The following is a 12,450-nucleotide window of genomic DNA, read 5'->3' as shown; positions in this document are numbered from 1 at the left end:
CGCATTTTCTCCTCATCTTGTATGACGTGCCCATCTGTAGCCCGTCAGCGTTCCTCTGTGACGTGTGAGAAAGCATTGTTCATTGGTTCCAGTACTTGTGGCAGCTTAAATTTCTTGTTATTTCTTGCGACAGGCACCTTAGCTCGGCTCCAGATCAGTTCTGTTGCGTGTATATTGTACTGTTACCGAGGCAACTGTGAAAACGCAGCATTTGTAAGGTACGCTCAATGCAGTGAAAATTATTGTTCTCCATGTTCCTACGACGCTTGTCACTCTGGCTCTGTTGATGGCTACATCTCTGGTATAAAATAATGGACCTAGTCCAATTAAAGATCATCTGAGTTTTCATTTTTGTCCAAAAAATTTTACTTATTATTTTTTCTTAATTTAAGCAATCCTGGATAATCAAGAATTTGTGTTTCCGATGAAAACTGGAATTCAGGGTGAAATGTGTAATTAAGAACGTGCATTTTTCTTAAAAATGTTTATCAGTTATGTGTTAATTGGCATATTTTATGAATTTTAGCCGCGCGGGATTAGCCGAGCGGTTTAAGGCGCTGCAGTCATGGACTGTGCTGCTGGTCCCGGTGGAGGTTCGAGTCCTCCCTCGGGCATGGGTGTGTGTATTTGTCCTTAGGATAATTTAGTTTAAGTAGTGTGTAAGCTTAGGGACTGATGACCTTAGCAGTTAAGTCTCATAAGATTTAACACACATTTGAACATTTTTGATGAATTTTATATTTAACAGGAGTTGGTATTCTAAATTAAGCGACAAAGGAGAAGACCAAAGCGAAATTTGAACCAGCGACCTTTTTTAACTATCACAAACCATTATTCTACAAATTTACCGTCTTTTTCTCATATTGTTGGTTACTTCTCGTTGCGTTTGGTCTGGGCGGGCGCCACACGACACCAGTTCAAGTTCGTGATTGATTCCTAAACTCGATTTCTCTATTTTTTTATTTATTTTTTATTGCAGTGGACATCGCCGTCTGACCGAACACGTTGAGCTACCGTGCCGGCTAGAGTGAGCTATGCATCCTGTTTTCGAAATCGCCTTAAATTTAGTAAATAATGTCCTCGTAAAACTTCAAAGCGGATTTTTTTCAGTCAACGTTTGTAAACTTTGAGAACTATCTGTTTCTCCCCACATTTTAACGGCGTTCCACGTGCGTGTTTCACTACGGAGCAGGAAGCAGCGTCAGCCATTTTCACAGTACGTATCAACAGCGCGACTGTCTGAGCACAACAGTACAGAGACTGCGACAGTACACGATTTTTTAAATGAAAACTACATTACTAAGCGTGATTAAGAGAAACATTGATGGCTGTTAATACATTACAATTTCTTAAAATTTCATTTACAGTGACATGGTAACACGATACGTAATACGTAAATAGGACCTACTTCCAAGAGTGGAACAACAGTAATGTACGTCTGGTACGGCTGCTGACCAATCTCCGCGTTCCTGGTTGTTTGCATGACGTTTATTCTGACGAAGAACAGAATACATACCCAAAATTTACTACTCGCAGTATACGTCTTCTTCACAACACGATTTGGGCACAGCCTTGTCCACACTTCACAAGTATCACACGAACGACTATTCATCCAGAACACTTGGAGAAAAAACCATAAATCTAGGAGCTTTGTTGTCATTTAGTATTGCAGTTCTAATCTTGCTACTCCGCTAAATATCATTGCTTTCTCTTCTTTCGAGAAATTTTCGTCTGTGAGACGTACACATTGATTGAAGTGATTTGTGTACGTCTCCCTATTCTTTCCGTTATAATAATGCCCATTCAGTATTACTTTGACGATGCATTAGTAGCAAGTAGTAATTATATACACGGGCGGCTCGTTATAATTCGAAGCTCGATAAATATAATTTCTCGATAAATGGAGACAGTTGTCCGGTTCCCTGAGAAAACGTCAATAAATCAAATAAATCACGTATATTTTGATATCAAATCTATGCATTTGATGCACAATGGCGACTGGGAGCAAATCCATAAACTTCCTACATAGAATCGTTGACGTCAGTACACAAATGCATTGTTTTAAAATTTGTACAAAAACCAAAACTACAGACACAGCAACACACTCTTCGTCATAACATTTTAAAGCACGCAAACTTGAAGCTTCTCTCTTAATATTGCATCGCCCCTTACCTGTTCCCATGTCCAAAGAAATTCAAAACACAGTTCGACACAATAAAATGTACTGCTTCATGCATGGTTACTAACCCTGCTCTGATCGGCCATATCTTACAGAAAAAGCAAAAACTTGTAGCGTCGCAAGTTGTTCCGAGCAAACGTTCGTTTTAGGATAGCTTGTTGTATGCAACTCTGGGGGCTGACGTCTAGCGGCCTACCCAGGAGACACACGTCCATCTGTCGCTGCCTGCCGTGGGAAAGCTATTCAATGCCTCTTACTGAACGCGTACATTCATCACCTATAAAAATTTAAATAAAGGGTAGTAGTTTTTGTGTCATCGCTTTCAAAATTAGTATACTGCACTTTCTTTTAATAGAAAGGTGGTGTGAAAATCTTAGCTTTCTAGCGGACGTATTTTCGGAGATAAAAAGATTTACTTTTAAGTTAGAAAAACTACAATTAAGAAAGGAAGTTCACCTGGAAACGTTAATGACTTGTTTTTGGTTGTCAATTGAATTACTCACCTGAAGTATCATCAGGGTATAGAATTATTTAACTGAATTTCAATTTAAAAATTTCAAATATTACACAATTTTCGTAATATGAAATTAAGAATAACTTCAGAAAGAACTATTAAAATCAATATTTATTTTATTATGTGTTATGTGAGCCTGTGAGTAATTGAGAGTGTGTATGTGGGACATTCGTCAAATTTCAATACTGCATTATATACCGTCCTATGTAATGTGCATGAGTTACACAAGACTGTAGTAGGAAAATGATCCTAGGGATTTAACCACTTTGCTGATGACGTATGTCTAGGTGTGATTGCTATTGTAACAGAGCAGCCAGAAAGTCAACTGGAGTAAAATCTGTGTTTAAAGAATATTTCCAGAATTATTGTCTTTTCGAGTTCGTTTATTAAACATTACCTTAATACATGCATGTCAGATTAACGCAAATGCGACTGTGAATAAGGATTGGTGCCGACCAGTTTTGGCGCGAGTATGACCACAAGCGAGTATTCTGAGTGGCCGTTCGTATGATCACTCAATCCGAATTGAGACGGTTCCCCCCCGTTACCTGATAGTTATACTGGGAGTGAGGCTGGAAGTAGAAAGTCGCTCGCTAGCTTTGAACGCGAACGGTCATGTTACTAGTGCCAGTAAAAATAATGTGTAAGACGAAGAATTACTTCGTGTTTGAGTTATTGGTGAGCTAAGTCGATAGCAGTTGTAGTTTGAGGACTGCATGGAGAAATTTCAGAGGTTTTGACTAAATCTGTTGGACAGATATTCGGATGGAAATATTGGCCTTCATAGAATCCGCGTGGCATATTTCAGTATTCAACTACTGGGCATTTTTGGCAAGCAGTTCCTGTTTTAGAAATCCACAAGAAGGACCGAATGTAATAATTCATATTAGTGGTGAAATTAATGACAGTTTAAACGTTGTTTAATTTGGGTCGGGTTTGGACAGATTTCTGACTTCTGTGCGTGTGAAATGTGTGTATCAATCGTTATCTGGAAGGAAATAGCCAATAGTTTAAATGTGGACTGAATAGTACCTTTTCTTTGGTTATCAAGGGCAAAATAAATAGTATGTGTGGAAATTTTGGACATTTCTTTTCAGAAGCCAAACCATTTTCTTACTGCCCAATATAATTGGATGACATTTCTACAGAACTTTATTTCGCAACTAGAGTTGTGTGGCCTCAGTAATTGTAGATATTAGGTGGCGTTTTTTATCAACACTGCTTTTACATCATCTTGTAAGTATCTACGTTACCGAGTGAAGGGACATTGAGCAGTCGCCGATCTGAGGCAGGTGAATTTTAATTAACAGCCTGCGTAGTGGCAACAACGAATAGACACGAGAAATTAAACCCCGACCCGCAGCAAATTGTTCCCCATCTCCAGTTTTCCTCTGCTGTTCCTTTTGAGCACCACAGCCCGGTGTATTTTCAGTAGCAAAATAAGATCCAGTTACTACCAAAATGTGCCGTAGACAGAACTATTTGTCTGTGATCAGTTTTATATCGGTCAGTCAGGCAGAGACATAGAAGCTATGGTGGGTGAACGTGAACGTTGCTGGACGTTGCAAAATTCTGACTCTTGATTTCCTGAGTATGTGCAGAGTGACGGCCACAGCTCACATCCAAAGCCTCGTGTCACTTAGAAAACACAAGCCAAGAACTCAACCTGTTGCAAGACCTCAAGGCAACAGATATCTGACCCACAGTCATGATTTGCTAATTAGTCACCCAACACTTCCCTTTTTCTAAGCTTCACCTTATCGACATAGTTCACCAATTCTTCCAATTCTGTCTGTTCTATTCCATTCCTCCATTTTCCCATGTATTTAATTATACACTCTGTTGTAATTGTCCGTATGTTTCGTATAATCTGTTGTTTTATGGAATGCGTATCATCCCCATAGCAAGAGGAATTCTTTGTCCCACTGGTACATAATTTATCTTATATACTTGCTGTTACAATTGGCAGACCTATCTTTTACTTTGTATGTGCACCACATCCGTAAGTAATGCCTCTTCAAATTATTTTTGTTTCCCCCGTGTTGAGCTGTGGCGAGCTTGCAACAGTGTTATTTTGTTCACGTATGGTTGAGATCGATTTTGGCTGAGCTAAGCAATTTTTGCTTTTCGCGTGTCTTATCTTCCGGGTTGGCGGGCGAAGCAAGCTGGTTCTTAGCCTTCGACGGGAGACGAGTGTCAACGCTTGTCGAACGAGCGTGATGACTGTTACATGTTGTGGTGTGAAATTGGTTGCGCATTTTGGCGACATGGGCAGCTTGGAGATACAAATTCTGTGACTTCGCTGAAAACAAAATTTGAAGTGAACCGTGAAGCAGTGGAACCTGCTCCCTCGTATTGTGTACGTGATATGGAGTAAGTGGTCGTATTTGTGTTTTGTTGACCGACGCGTTCAGAGCCATTGAAACTGTATTATTTTGGTGAAACTCTCATAGTCGAACTTAAAGATGGTGTGGAAGAGTTCAGTTGGCCTAGTTAAATGCTGGCCATTATTTGAAAGTTTGCTCAGAAGTTTCATTAGTGCTTTGTGTCTCTTGTAAACGAATGATTTTATGTTGGCGTTTTAAAATCCTGCACTCTATTAATACAGTTGTCCATGTGTACAATACTTGAGGTCAAAGTAGCAATTTTATCAGTAGTGTAAGGTGTTCCTTTACACACATACCCATATATCGAGTCAAAGGTTATGCCAAGTGTTTCTATGTTTAAGAGTTACTGGAATGTCTTTGTGATTCGGGCAGAAATTTTTGATTGTGCCAGCAGCTTGGCGGGGAATGAAATGTCCACCGAGGTCTAGGCCTGGCTGTGTTTAAGAACCTGGCCACTACCAGTTGTTGTTCATTTATCGCCTTGCAAAGTTTAGTACCCGCCAAGCCGGGTTAAGCTGGCAGATATATAAATATATATATTGTATGTAACCTGTTCGTATATGAACCTGTTTCCTTAAATATTATGGATTGGCAACTGGCTAAACCTTAAGCTGCATAGCATCCGCTGAGTTCCTTGTGCAGCTCTTTCTAGTAGTTTTTTTACTAACACATCTGAGCACGTGAACATTTATTTCTAATGATCAGTATTTCTCTGTAATTTTCCTAATTTTCTATCATGTTATGTAATTAGATCTTAGTTTAGCATTAGTGTTAAAGTGTCATTTAGTCTCCCTTTACTGGTAATTCTTTTTATTGTATATATTTTGAGCGAAATCGTATATGGGAGTTTGAATTTCTGAAGTTTGTCAGTAATTATGTTTTCTTATTAAGGGACTGTTTATTTGAGCACCGAGTACGTTGGATTTCTAACTGTATTTTGCAAGCTTTATCTAGTTGCTCTTCCACAATTTGTAATTGTCAAATTCCTTAAAAGGCGTAATGTCAATAAATTGTCTTAATTATAAATTATAACTACCAACCATGATTCCATCCCACTTCCTCTTTTATGGTATTTAAGAGATGGTGTGTAAGTGTGGTACGATTAAAGAAATCACGTACCACTTGTCTTGAATTTATTTTATGTTATTGGGATTATTAATTTAATTTAAACTGAAGCTTGTCTGCGTGGCCATCTTCCGAATCAACCACAGAAATATTAGTTCCGTAAATAAAACTGCTTTTCTTGCTGCAGCTGTATTTTTCCCAGACGCGCTTCGCCTTTTTCTTACTATAAGCCATTTTCAGAGGGGCTTATAACGATACAGTTTTGTTATTTTTGGATTATCAAACAGTTCACGATGAGTTTTTTATGTAAATAAGTAAATAAGTGATTAATTGCATAAAAACGCGACCTTAAGTCTTTGACAATATAAAAATAACAAAACTATACTGTTCTAGATCCCACTGAACGTACCTTAGAGTAAGAAAAAGGCGAAACGCATTTGGAAAATATTGGTTACAGAAGCAGCAAGAAAAGGCGGTTATATTAACAAAACAAATAATTGAACTCGTACATAAGGTACTAGGTTGTTTTACCATATGTTTATCTGAGTTCTACTGAGTGTAATTCTTTCCTAATGGCATCCAACCCCATTCCACTTCATCTTCACACGAGTGCGAGCAGCGGACAGTCTGCCAATTGATTCGCCCCTCCCCATCCCCCCCTCTCCCCCACACACACACATATGTCACAAATCGTCAAAATTTTCTGTTGAGAATATTCTAGTATTAAAACCAGACATAATTCTTATAACACACTTCAGTGTTCCCAACATACTAGCCTTGTAAGCTTAGTTCCCCAGCGTAGTGCCATAACTCATTTGTGAATAGGAATGTGCGAAATAAACTAGTTTCGAAACCATAAGTCACCTTTAGTCGTATACGTGCGTACTGAAAATGTAACTTAAATAAGCCGCGCCATTAAATTGTGTGCTGGCCAATTAGGATTGTCGTCTGTCTACGTCCCAAAAACTTAACACTCCTAGCTCGACGTACTTCATTAATTGAATAGACGATTTTAATGACTAAAGAGCGCAATGATATGTACAGTATTTTGTGTCATCCATTTGCCTTACACCATGTACTGAAGTTTTCACAAATGACATTAGATGCTTTTTCAGTAAAAGTACTGGTGCTGTTTACACCTACGCTTGTAACTTCTTTAAACAGGCAAACTGCATCTCCTGACAGTGCTAGTAGAAGATCATTTTTGTTTATGGGAAACAATGTCAGAGACAACATAAACACGAAAATAGAGCCGTTGTCCCTGCATGTCTGATAGCTTCGAATTCTGAGTGCCTATTAGTATGTGATCGACCTTGATACACAATTTCTCTCAGTTAAGTTAAAAACTATGTACTGTGACACAATATTTTAATTTTTGCATGAGGTTATAATAGTCTGTACAATTAAAACCCTTAGTCAGCTTGCAAAATATCCCCAGTTGTAATAATTGCTGTTTTATTTATTCTAATAAATTTTCTGTCATGATAAGTATAGCCGTTTCAGCTGACAGACTTTTCTGAAATCGGAACTTGTTGGTGCTAATTCCGTTTACCCACACTAAGCGTTTATAATTTCTATTACTCACAATCTTCCCGAATATGTTTGAAAACAGTAACACAGATGAGATGTGTCGACAAATCTTTGTATTAAGTAATGTTTGTGAAGTGATGCACACCATTTTCTTTAATATTTCTTGGCAGGTGTCACTGTAAAAAGACTGACTACGAACCTAGTTCATTACAAAATTTAGCAACGTAATAGTTGATTGTATTTGTAGTTTTCCTTTTATCACCTAAAGATTTATTTTTAAAATCTTATAATGTGGTAAATTATATTGAATATGTAAGACGTACCCGCTTTATTCGGTTTTTTAAATGCTTCCATTAGAAAATTTAGTCAACGTACGAAGGAATTTTTGAGACCCAAATTATGTGCTACAGACTGAGAAAATTACTAAAAACGTCTGGAGATTTGCTGCTTTTTTAAGTTCACAATTTACTTTTAAAGAAATGTTATCGTTTTCCAGATTTGCTTTTTTGTCTCTTTATTGCTGTGTTCAATATAATAATCTTGTTGGTGGAGGAGCTTATTTCATCATGAAAATTAATATTATTTTATGTTCTCTGCTGACTTTGCTTATCACCCGACGATTCAGACTGTAAGTTGGTTTAACTGTTTCATCATTAAGGAAAGGATAGTTTGTTATTTCGTCCGCCTCAGTTGCACTAATATAAAATTTAGCTGTAGTGGTTCCCGGACTCGGGCAAGAAGTACCTACTGTATACTTTTCTGAGCAGAATCTATTCGTGCCTTTTGGCTTCATATTGTATGAATAATTACGATTAACAACAAGGTGTGTGGCTTTACAATGGGCATGTCAGCCCGAAACTGGTAGGCTCTGCAGCTGAATTTCATATCAATGCAACTGAGACGGACTAAATTAAAAATAATCCAGTTTCCTCACTAGTGAACAGTTGCGGACCTACCACTCCGTGGCAGTGTGCCTCGAATAAACAAGTCATCAACGTCGTCCTTTGATGTTTGATTCTGCTAGATATTGAGTGTTTCGTAAACTAGGCTGTTACACGTTACTTTATAAGAACAGATCCCACCAACCGCTATCACTGTTAGTTAAATATTTAATAATGCACTGTTAGTAGTATGTCTTTTGCTCTCCTAGTTGTTATGCCTGTTACAATTGCGTTCACATTCTCAGAATTATTTACAGATCCGCTGTTCAGAGTTTTTTTACATACCACACAGAGAAATTGGAGCTGAACAAGAGGTAGAGGGGGTTAAAAGGCTACTTCCACTGGAAGAAGACTTTTAGAGAAGAAGCTGTGGCATTTAGAGGACGGACCTTCCGGAGAACAGCACAGCAGGAGAGATTATGGTTGCCATCAATACGACTATACATGCAGTGGAACAAACCAGCTCCGAACGAAAAACAAAGAAAAATGAAAACACATAGATGACAACATATGGCCCAAATGAATTTGGAAATGGCATCCACAAGGGAGAAATAATACAAGATTTCCATCAATAATGAGGAAGGAAAGTGTCCGTAAGACAGTAATGACCAGTGGCTTCCTGGGAGGAGACTAGCTGAACAGGGAAAGTGGAAATGGAAAGTGGCGATTGCTGTAAATAATAATCGCGGTATGATATGATCACGGACTTTGTCCACGTTAAACATACAAGTGAAACACAAGAATTTGGAACTCTCGTTGACCGTTCGGTTTCTAGTTCCATATACTGTGGAAGACAAAGAAATACGCTTAGTAATTGTCAGATAATATTCTAAATTGTGCGGCAGTGCTTACATAAAATCACTCCAGTACCTGTAGGTGTAGTATTGTTCACTGAAACTGCCAATAGGAGTCTCATAAATTTCTTTGGATGACCCTAAACTGAATTTAAGGCTGTGTTTACGAGTCCTGTGGCTGTTGCCGTTCCGATACCTGGTACTAACTTCACGTCCTCGCGCAGCAAAATTGTTTTGTAGGAGGTGTTATGGTCATTTCAGTGCCCATCCGGTAGCAGATAAATAAAATAGCCCGTCATTTTATTTCTTCCATTTAGCCTTTACTACGGGAAGTGTGATAGGGTCGTAAATAACACGTTCCTTTCGCAACTTCTGGTCTCACGGATCCAGTCTCCCGTGCATTATTCTGTGAGACTAGCAACTGAAACAGTCACAGATTTGCTGCCTTTGCAAGTTAACTTTCCCATAAATACATACAAAGGGTAGAGTGGGGGAAATCCGACCTGGTGGGTAAACCCGACCGCTCTCTATTTGTGAGAAACGGCAAAGCGGAACGATTTCGTATTAGTGTCACCATATAGAGCATTCGAAATGACGAAAATTTCACCTTGACAGCTTTGCCGCTTTTGACATTTAGACACACGAAAGACAAGAAGTGTGTTTTCGATTGTTTCAATTTAATTTTTGTGCAAATTGCATCATTAGTTATATCTTATTAAATAAAACGATCGCAAAACAAACGGTAAGTGATTTTTCTAGTGCATTTAGTCTCCTATTCAGTGTATGTATCTTTTTTGTTGGAAATGTCCTGTAAATTGTTTCTATGTGTGTTAAATGAAACATGGCATGGTATGGTAAATCCGACCGCTAAATTGTGGGGTAAATCCGACCGCATATTTTTATCGTATATGTGTATGGAATTATTTATTCATGTAAGCTACGTGAATTTTTGAATGTTTTTAGGAAAATGGTACGAAATTACAATCGAAAACCGACTAAATGCAATCAAAACGATATTCGACGTGCAGTTGCTGCAATGCATATGGGAATGTCTGTACGAGTTATCGTCCGTGACTTCAGCATTCCGAGATCGACATTGCTGTTGCATTGTCGTGCAGTGAAATCATATATTTTCAATTAAAATTTACATTCATGTAACTTTCAGTAATTTTGGTACTCTAAACATTGTCATTTTTTGAATACATTTTGTTCATTTATGTGAAAACCATAATTGCTTATAATTATTTCCCAAAAAACCGTTCATTTAGAACTATTTGTGTGCAAAATCAGACAAACAAATTGGGGGTTGGATTTACCGCACCATTTTTGTAAATGGCAAAAATGGACGTTTCTTAAAATACGGTTATCTCAGAAACTATTGATGGTATAACAAAAATTTTGCAAACAGTTGCTCCTTTATATTACCTATAATTTAACATATATAACGTTAAGATCCGACCTCGGATAGGCGTTTATCAACAAAATTTTCAATAATCCTAATAGCGTAAGTAGCTGAACTAACCGTTTCAGCAGATCATGGATGTATTTCGTCCAATTAAATTTCTCATCAGCGCACACACCCAGAAATTTTGAATATTCTGCCTTAGTAACAGACTTCTGTTCACAGTCTATATTTATCAGTGGTATTATGCCATTTACTGTGAAAAATTGCATATACTGTGTTTTCTGATACTTTAGTGAGAGCCCATTTGCAGAGAACCAATTAATAATTTTCTGAAATTCGTTATTTACAATTCGCTCAGCTGATTCGTGTTTGTTGGATGCAATTACAATACTTATATCATCAGCCAAAAGAACTAGCTTTGCATCTTCATGAATATAGAGTGGCATGTCATAATATATATTAAATATGAATTAATCCATCTGTGCATTTTCCCACTCACACCACAATTCTTAAGCATATCCAGAAGAATTTAATGATTCACACAATAAAATACTTTGACAGGTCACAAAATATCCCAATGGGTAAATTTCGATTATTCAGTCCATTTAATATTTGATTAGTGAGAGCATATATAGCATTTTCTGTTGAAAAGCCTTTTTGAAAATCAAACTGACATTTTCTTAGTATTTCATTTTTGTAAATATGGCGCCGCGCGGAGTGCTCGCGTGGTTAGAGACGCCATGTCAATGATTCCTCGGCCCCTCCCACCGGAGGTTCGAGTCCTGTCATGGGTATGAGTGTGTGTGTAGTTTATGTAGTGCGCAAGTATAAGGACCGATGACCACCCTTATGGACCGATGACTTCCCTTGGGAATTCACAAACATTTTTACAAGTATGTGATGCTACTCTTGAATACATTACTTTCTCGAGAATTTTTGAAAAAGCCGTCAGAAGTGCCATTGGGCGGTAGTTGTTAGCATCAGACCTATCCCCTTTTTTATGCAATGGTTTAACAATAGTGCAGTTCAGTCTATCTGGAAAATTTCCCTGTTTCAGTGAGCTACTACACATTTGGCTGAGAATCCTACTTACCTGTTTGGAATAAGCTTTTAGTATTTTGTTGGAAATGGCATCAATTCCATGGAAACTTTTACTTTTGAGTAAATTTGTTATTTTCCTAATTTCAGTAGGAGAGGTGGGTTGAATTTCAGTTTTCTCAGATTCCACAGGAATTGCCTCTTTCAAATACTGCCTTGTATTTTGTAACGGATAGCTGGATCCTATTTTCTCCACAACACTTAAGAAATGATTATTAAAAATATTTTCTACTTCTGATTCCTTGTTAACAAGCTTTTCATTGAGTTTTATAGAAATACCGTCTTCCTGTGCCCTCGGTCATCCAGTTTCTTTTTTAACAATATTCCAAATTGTTTTAATTTCAGTATCAGATGTGCTAATCTCAGACACAATGCACATACTTCTGAACTTTTTAATAACTTTTCTTAATACAGTGCAGTAATTTTTGTAATGTTTCACTGTTTCTGAATCATTACTCCTCCTCACAATAAGATAATTTCCCTTTTCCAATTGCGAGATACTTTTATCCCTTGTATGGAACTGGTAGTCACACACAG

Source organism: Schistocerca serialis, chromosome 6, assembly GCF_023864345.2.
Source record: "Schistocerca serialis cubense isolate TAMUIC-IGC-003099 chromosome 6, iqSchSeri2.2, whole genome shotgun sequence".
Lineage (NCBI taxonomy): Eukaryota > Metazoa > Arthropoda > Insecta > Orthoptera > Acrididae > Schistocerca > Schistocerca serialis.
Note: the sequence above shows the minus strand (reverse complement) of the source record.